Source organism: Pseudorca crassidens, chromosome 7 (genome assembly GCF_039906515.1).
Source record: "Pseudorca crassidens isolate mPseCra1 chromosome 7, mPseCra1.hap1, whole genome shotgun sequence".
Classification (NCBI taxonomy): Eukaryota; Metazoa; Chordata; class Mammalia; order Artiodactyla; family Delphinidae; genus Pseudorca; species Pseudorca crassidens.
Window position 1 is genome coordinate 8,332,033 of NC_090302.1, and position 9,146 is coordinate 8,341,178.

Consider the following 9,146-nt stretch of genomic DNA (forward strand, 5'->3'; position numbering starts at 1 on the left):
TACTTCATTTAAAAAAAATTTTTTTGGTGGGGGGGGCTTCCCTGGTGACGCAGTGGTTGAGAGTCCGCCTGCCGATGCAGGGGGCACGGGTTCGTGCCCCGGTCCGGGAGGATCCCACATGCCGCGGAGCGGCTGGGCCCGTGAGCCATGGCCGCTGAGCCTGCACATCCGGAGCCTGTGCTCCACAATGGGAGAGGCCACAACAGTGAGAGGCCCGCGTACCGCAAAAAAAAAAAAATTTAAAAAATAATTTTTAATTTTTCTTTATTTTTAATTTTCTTTCTTTCTTTATTTAATTTCCCTGCAGGTTACTTTAGGCCTTTTACCTTAAAGTTTTCCAGAGCAGGAAATCCTTGGAAAAAGTAGGCAGCATGGGTAGAGAGCAGGCACAGGAAGGCCTTTTCTAGGGGCTTTGTATTCTTATTAAACTGCCTCACGTTTATAGTCATGGGCCTTTGGCAGAGGGCTGGAGCAGGAAGGCTCCTGATTAAGGGGCTCAGACACCTTGGTTCTGCCTGGCTTTGCCAGTGGCTAGTTGGGGAGCAGTGAAAATTTCTGTGTGTCAGCTTACCCATCTGTCAAATGGACCCAGTTTTGTCCTACCAGTGGGGAATAGGGCTTTGGGGTGAAGGAGACCTGAACTGGAAAGCTGGCTTCCCGACTTCTCACCCTTGTGACTGACCTCACTTCTTTGAGCCTGCGTTTCTTCATCTGCAAAATGGGGATAATATTAGCGCAGCCCTCGTGGGACTGTCAAGAAGATAACACATCCAAAGTCCTGGCCCCGTGCCTGGCACGTAGGGGTCACTTGGTGTCATGCCGATGTCATTACCATCATTATTACTAGGTATCAGTGCTAACGTCAGCTTCACTCCCTCACCAGGGAAGGTTCGAGCCTAGTTAGTGAGACAATGTATCTTAAAACCACCTCGAAAACTGGTCGGTACTTCTGCAGTCAGCAGGATCCTCTCCACAACCATCTGGGCAGCAGAGGGGTCTCAGCCCCGGATTTGGGGGCAGGGGAGGATTTTGCTTCTGTGTAGGACTGGCCATCTCGGTGGAATGCTTGGCATCCCTGACCTTCAGGTACTAAATGTCAGTAGACCTCCTCCCACAACTCCACGGACACCAGACATAGTAATAATGAACAACACCCCCTTACACATATTTCCAAATGCCCCTGGGAGGAGGTACCACCCCTGCCGCTGCCTCCTCGCCCAGAGCTCCCTGCACGAGTGCGCAGGTCAAAGCATTTATAAAGGTGTCTGGTGGATGGGGTGATGCAGCCTGTACCCAGCCCATGCTGCACTTGCCAAGCCGGCTAGGGCCCTGGCATGAGACTGCCCTGGCCTGTTGTCACTGGACTTTGCTAATTCTCACAGAGGTGCCGAATGGGGTAGGATGGCGCAGTCCTGAAAGCTCCCTGCCCCTGGGTCCCTGACCAGTCCTTACTCATGCGTGCATTGGCGGGGCCCACACCAAAGCCCAGCTCTGGGCTCTCCCCATTAAAGCTGTCTCCCCCTCCTCCACCCACCCTCCTCTTGGGCCTCCTCTGTTCCTCCCTGTGCAATGGCTTCTGTCCTCCAGGTTGTGCCCCCCATGAGGACGTCTCAGTCAGCCCTGACATATTCAGGCACTCAGAACCCAGGATTATTCTCATTCTATCTAGAAGACCCAGAGGACAAAAATCAGCAAGACTTAAGGGAGAAGGGAAGGAGGGCCAGACTGGGGTGGAGGCGGCCCCACCCCGAGAAGCCCCGCCCAGCCTCACCACGAGCTTAATCCCTCAGAGGGCTGGGGAGGCACGGCCAACACTGCCATCCAGGCCAGGCTCTGAGTCACCAGTTGGTGAGAGGCAGCTTTGGCCCAGCAGGAAACCAAGCTTGACATGGAGGGGGTTGGGCGGAGGCTGGTGGAGCCTGAAACCCCTCCTGGCTGATCCTGGAGGAACTGGGGGTGACTGTCAATGATGGCTCAGCAGCCAACATCTCTCCAGGGCCTGCCAGGAAGTCAGGAGCTGGCCAGGCTCGGGGTCCCTGTGCTTGGAGGCTCTCACCCTGGAGGGTGGGGTGAGATGGGAGTGTAGATTTGTGCACAAGTCACCACGACACAAGGGGTTCCTGACAAGGGACACATGACAGGCACGTGGCGAGTGTCAGGGGGTTGCTGGCTGCTACAATCATTTCATCAGGGCAATTTGTCACCATGTGTCAAAAGCCTCAAAAGGAGGTTTATACCAGCCATTTCACTTCTAGAAATATATCCTCAAAAGGTGATTAAGAAAATGTGTCCAGGGCTTCCCTGGTGGCACAGTGGTTGAGAGTCCGCCTGCCAATGCAGGGGACGCGGGTTCGTGCCCTGGTCCGGGAAGATCCCACATGCCGTGGAGCGGCTGGGCCCGTGAGCCATGGCCGCTGAGCCTGCGCGTCCGGAGCCTGTGCTCCGCAAGGGGAGAGGCCACAGCAGTGAGAGGCCCGCGCACCACAAAAAAAAAAAAAAAAAAAAAAAAAAAAGAAAATGTGTCCAGTCATAGTTTTTTGAGTCCTACAATGGAATATTAATTATACGGCCATTAAAATTAGTAGGATAAACAATTTATTCTTCAATTTATTTATTTATTCAATTCTTTTTAAATTAATTAATTTATTATTATTATTTTTTGGCTGCATTGGGTCTTCATTGCTGTGGGCGGGCTTTCTCTAGTTGTGTCAAGCGGGGGCTACTCTTCGTTGCGGTGCGCAGGCTTCTCATTGCGGTGGCTTCTCTTGTTACAGAGCACGGGCTCTAGGCACGCGGGCTTCAGTAGTTGTGGCACGTGGGCTCAGTAGTTGTGGCTCACAGGCTCTAGAGTGCAGGCTCAGTAGTTATGGCGCATGGGCTTAGTTGCTCCGCAGCATGTGGGATCTTCCCGGACCAGGGCTCGAACCCGTATCCCCTGCATTGGCAGGTGGACTCTTAACCACTGCGCCACCAGGGAAGTCCCTCACGTGACATTCTTAAGTGAAAAACAAGTGGGTGAGTAAATAGTGGGCATAGTGTCTGAGAACTAGATGAACACATAGGAATGGGTTTGGAGGGATGGTAGTGTTTAGCACGGTGTATGATCGTTCTGACACTGGCAGAGCCGTGTGTGGGCCCTATCTTTACCTCTTACTTGTTGTGTGACCTTGGATAGGTCACTTCACCTCACTGAGACTGAATTCTCTTTCCTTTAAGATGAGCGTCCCCTCAAAGGGCCTCCTTGACAGAACTGTAGTGAAGGTTCAATGAGGCAGAGGGTATAAAGCCCAGAGCTGGGTGCCTGCAATGAATGGGAGCTTTCATTCCCATTTCATTCCCGTGGTCTTCATCATCTAGTTATTATTTCTCACTCCCTGCCTATTTGCTGGCACTTCAACACCCCCTATCCGACTTTGGTGCTGTTGGGTCCAACTGGGAGTCATGACCGGTGGAGGTGGTAAGCACCCGTTTCTGGAGGAAGGCAAGCAGAGACTCTGTAGAAAGAACCAGGCTATCAAATGGGGAGTGAAGTGGGTGTGGCCACGGCAGGCATGCACATAGGCAAGTCTATGAACAAGCCTGCTGAGTCCCAGGGACCAGGTGGGTGCCCACCGTCACATTCCCCTCCAGTGCCCACGACTCACCCAAACTACCATTATGTCTGACACTAGGGATGTTGTGTTGAACGAGGACATTCCCTGTCCTCAAAGAGGAAGAGCTATTTAAATGAGTAATCACACACAAAATAATCATGAATGTGCTGACTGTGACTGTGACGGAGGGAGTATGGGGCAGTGGGAGAGGTGGGGAGCTGAAGGGTCGTTTTAGCTGAGGTCTGAAGAATGAACGGTGCAGGGTGGGGCAAAACGGAGAAAGGGAATCAGTGTGTGTGGAAGCTGTGACGTAGGATAGACCATGGCTAGGTTGAGGATGTGAAAAGTCAGTACAGCAAGAGGAGGGCGGAGGGAGAGAAGAGATGCTGGCAGGAGCCCTAAATGCCATGGTTAGGGTCTGACTTTATCTCCAGGACAGTGGGAGCCACAGGTTTTATTTTTGGCCGCGTGGCTTGCAGGAGCGGGATCTTAGTTCCCCGAACGGGGATCGAACCTGCGCCCCTTGCAGTGGAAGCGTGGAGTCTTAGCCACTGGACCGCCAGGGAAGTCCCAGACACAAAAGGTCTGAAGCAGGGGAATGGCATGGTCATCTTTGTGTTTTCGAATCCAGCTGGCTGCCCAGCAAGGAACAAATGGGAGGCTGGAGGCAAGGAGGCCGAAAGGGCTGGGCATTCAACCAGGTTGGTAGTCATGGGGCGCTGGACTTGGGTGTGGCGGGGGAGCTGGCCACCAGAGGAGCAAGAAAGGACTTTAGCTGCCGGAGGCCAGGTGACAGATGGAACGGACTGCGAGCTGCATCTCCTTCCATCACCCAACAGTTAATAAAGAGGGGAGGTCTGGGCGGGGTGCCAGGGTCCCTTCCGAACAACGAACAACGGGCCATGCCAACTGGATAAACAGTGGTGGACACATGATATTCCTTAAAAACAAGATCCTGATTCACTCACACTCCCTGTTGTTTACCAGAGGTGTTTGTTTTTTTTCTCCTGGGCTATTTCAGGTCCGACAGGTTTGTGGGGAGGGAAGAGTTGGGGCTCAGAGCCAGCTGGGAGGGAGAGGGACTAACAGGGCAAGGAAGGGACCTCCCCCTTCTTACCAGACCAGGAAGGAGCCTGGCCTGGGCCCAGCTATATGTTCTGGGGCAAATCCCTTCCCTTCTCCAGGCCTTTGTCCAAACTCTGGCTCTGATCTTCTGGACTCTCCCTTTCAAAGTAAAGTATTCTTATTCTTCACCTTTGGGTTCTTCTTTCTAAATGTGCTTTAGGGTGGGATGGGGTGGGGCAGCCCTGCAGGAAGGCAGCTTGGCGGAAGCCACTTCCTGAAGGACTGATGAATCAGGGTCTGTAGGTGGCATCCTTGGCCTGGCGGGGGGTGGGGGTGGGGGCGGCGTGGTGGGGGGGAAGGCAGGCCCAGCATGTTGGCCGGGGTGGGGGTGGGGGTGGGGGGGAACTTTCCCTCTCTGCTCCAGATCTGGACCATTCCTATCCTTTGTCCACATGCCTGTTATCTTCCACCAGGTTCTGGGGCCTGGGCCAAAGAAAGGGTGTGGGAGAGCCTGGTGGATAGAGATGGCACCCAGAGCCCTAGAAAAAGAGCAGAGACACTGCCCCCCGCCACAACCTGCCCCTGCCTTGCAGAGTTGAGAAATCCTTCCTATAGAAAGAGCTCTTAAAAGTTAATAAGAAAAAAGATAGACCTTCCAATAGAAAAGCAGAGGATATGAATAATAATAACCACCCACAAATAGCCAAAGAATGTATGAAAAGATTCTTTATTCAAAACTAAAAACTGAACACTGAAACAGCCTCAAGTATAAGGGCGGGGGTTCCCAACCTTTTAGAGTTGAGAAACTCTCCTGATGTCTAACTTCCTGGGACCCTTTCCTCTTCCTCATATGGTGCTGATGACTATAATCATTTTTCTTTCCTTTAAAAAAGAAATAATTCTTCCCCCACCCAAAGATCATAACTGGCCTCGTCTGATTTATTACCTTATAGTGGAGAGTTGAGAACTTTTTTTTTTTTTTTTTTTGCGGTATGCGGAGCACAGGCTCCAGACGCGCAGGCTCAGCGGCCATGGCTCACGAGCGCAGCCGCTCTGCGGCATGTGGGAACTTCCCGGACCAGGGCATGAACCCGTGTCCCCTGCATAGGCAGGTGGACTCTCAACCACTGCACCACCAGGGAAGCCCCGAGTTGAGAACTTTTAAAGAATTTTACGATCTTCCCAGAATAAAGTTAAAAACCCCATGTTCTGGATGCTTGGGGAGACTCCCATCTCGTCCCACCCATCCATGGCAGAGGACCCTCTCTCTTCTTCCCTGCAGGAGTCTGGGAATAGCCCTCAGGCCCTGGGGCCCATAAGGACTCGTCACCCTTGCCTTTTCTCACACTGTCACCTTTACCTGGCATGACCTCTCCATGCCCACCTATCTATCTAGTGTTTAAATAAGGATTGCTAAGTGCATACAATGGAATAGCATCTTTTAAAAATCCTCACAATTGGTGATTCTTCCAACAAAGTAGTTGCGAGGACCCTGTGAGATGAGGCGGGGAACGTCTGGTGTGATACCTGGATGTGGTACCCACTCCATAAATGGTAGCTATACCTGGGTCTTCACGGAGCAGACTTCTTGCCAATCAGGTCTCAAAGTGTCACCTTCTCCGAGAGGCCCTCCCAGATCACCTTCCTAGGTGGCACCCCCCACACCTGTCACTCCATCCCCTGGTCCTATTATATCATCTTAATGCTTAGCACTCCCTGAAGCCATCTTATTTGTTTATTATCTTTCTCCCTCCAGCTCTGTGAGCACAGGGATCTTAACTATCTTGTTTACTGATGTACCCCCAACACCTACAATAGCGCCTGACGTAGCAGGTGCTCCGTATATTTGTTTTTCATTTTTATTTTTAAAATTTATTTAATTTTTTTGGCCCTGCTCTGCGGCTTGCGGGATCTCAGTTCCTCGACCAGGGCCACAGGCAGTGAAAGCCCGGAATCCTAACCACTAGGGCACCAGGGAACTCCGTTTTTCATTTTTATGTTTTTATTATTTTAAAAAAATTTTATTTATTTATGTTTTGGCTGCGTTGGGTCTTTGTTGCTGTGTGCGGGCTTTCTCTAGTTGCGGCGAGCGGGGACTACTCTTCGGTGCGGTGCGCAGGCTTCTCTTGTTGTGGAGCACTGGCTCTAGGCGCGCGGGCTTCAGTAGTTGTGGTGCACGGGCTTAGTTGCTCTGTGGCACGTGGGACCTTCCCGGACCAGGGCTTGTACCCATGTCCCCTGCATTGGCAGGCGGACTCCCAACCACTGCATCACCAGGGAAGTCCCTGTTTTTCTTTTTTTTTTTTTTTAAGAAGATGCTGGGGGTAGGGGTTTATTAATTAATTTATTTATTTTTGGCTGTGTTGGGTCTTCGTTTCTGTGCGAGGGCTTTCCCTAGTTGTGGCAAGCGGGGGCTACTCTTCATCGCCGTGCGCGGGCCTCTCACTATCGTGGCCTCGCGGCCTCTCTTGTGGAGCACAAGCTCCAGACGCGCAGGCTCAGTAATTGTGGCTCACGGGCCTAGTTGCCCCGCGGCATGTGGGATCTTCCCAGACCAGGGCTCGAACCCATGTCCCCTGCATTGGCAGGCAGATTCTCAACCACTGTGCCACCAGGGAAGCCCCCCTGTTTTTCATTTTTAAATCAACTTTATTGAAGTAGAATTTACATACAATCAAATGCACCCCCTTTATGTTGTATAGTTTGATGAGTTTTGACAAATATGTACACCTGTGTAACCGTCAAGGCAAAGACCGTTTCCATTCATCTCAAAATTTTGGCCCTGAGTTTTTTTGCGGTCAATTCCCCTCTACCCTGCTACATTTTTATGTGTGTGAATTGAACTAATCTTGAATTAGAGAGGACTGGCCCTAAGGTCTGGGGAGAGCTATTCACATGTTTACAATGCCTTTCCACTACTACGATCTTGTTTGTCTCACATGTGAGGCCATGGGTGCTCAGAAAGGCTAGGTGGTGACATGTGACAGAGGGTCTTCAAAGCCAAGAGGGAGAGCCCTCTGGGCTAGGGGCCTGGCACGCTGGGAAGTGTGTGGGTGCTCCAGGCTCACAGGCCTGTGTGCACCATGGAGCCTGGCAAAAGGCTGGCTTGTGGCCCCACCTCTACCCCAAATGGCCCAGGCCTCCAGGCCAGCTGAGGCGATGCCCTGCGGTGTTCAGATGTCAGCTACCTCCACCTACCCACTTCCCAGAGCAGAGCAGGCCTTTCCAGTCCCTATAGTTTGGGCCATGGGAAAAAGGAAATAAGGCTAGCGGCACCACTGGTGGCTCAAAGAGAACCAGACGCTGGGTGTCAGCTGACTTGGCCTCTGGCTGGGTTCTGCCTCCACCTTGCTGTGTGACCTTGGCAAGTCACTTTCCCTCTCTGGGCCTCAGTTTCTGTCTGTAGAAGGAAACTAATAATCTCTGCCAGCTGGACTTCAACTCCACCTGATAGTTCTCTGCTGCGTGAACACATTCTGCTCTTCAAAGCCTGTGCCTCTGCCTGTGCTTTCCCCACTCCCTGGAATGCTGTTCCTCAGTATCTGCTGTCAAAATTCTGGTTTTTCCAACTTGTAGTTCTGGCACTACTCCTTCTGTGATTTTCCTCAAGACAGAATGTTCTGTTCCTTCCTCCAGTTTCTCTATGCTCTCGAGGGCAGGGACTGTAATGAATAGTAGAATGGTGGGTTCTGTCTACTGAGATGACCCATCGTGTGCCAGGTGCTGTGCTAATCACTCTGCTATCTCATTTAATCCTCACAACAAAGCATCATTATCCTCAGTTGACGGATGAGGAAACTGAGGTTCGCAATAATGCCACTTGTCCTGGGTCCCAGAGCAGGTAGGACAACTTGCATCCTCTCTTTTCATCCCCAGCGTCTTGCAGAGGGCCTAGCGAGCAGGCATGTATCACTGAACACATGAACAGTGCCTAGATCAGCGGTCCCCAACATTTTTGGCACCAGGGACCGGTTTCGTGGAAGACAATTTTTCCACGGACTTGGCAGGGTGGTGCGATGGTTCAGGTGGTAATGGCAGTGATGGTTCAGGAAGTAATGTGAGTGACGGGGAGCAGCAGATGAAGCTTCGTTCGCTCCCCCGCCGCTCACCTCCTGCTGTGTGACCCGGTTCCTAACAGGCCACTGGCCTGGATCACATTAGTCAACTTCAAACTTACCTTCTGTGGCGTTGACAGGACTGAAGCACCCGTGCTCAGTAAAGTTAATTTTTATTACCATCATTTTCTGCCTATGTCACACTTACAATAAGAGCTGTCCAATTACAGGGTGGGGCACGCTGACAAGTTAAGTACTCAGTCACTGGAGTAAGCAAGCAGAAACTGGGTCACTCTTGCTATGCAGTACAGGAGGTCTGAGCATCAGCGGCCAAAGGATGACCTCTGCTACCCCAGTCCATGATTTGGGGATCCCAGGGGTTAACCTGTCTCCCCTACCGGCTTGGGGGATAGTGTGGGTAGAATTGAAACAC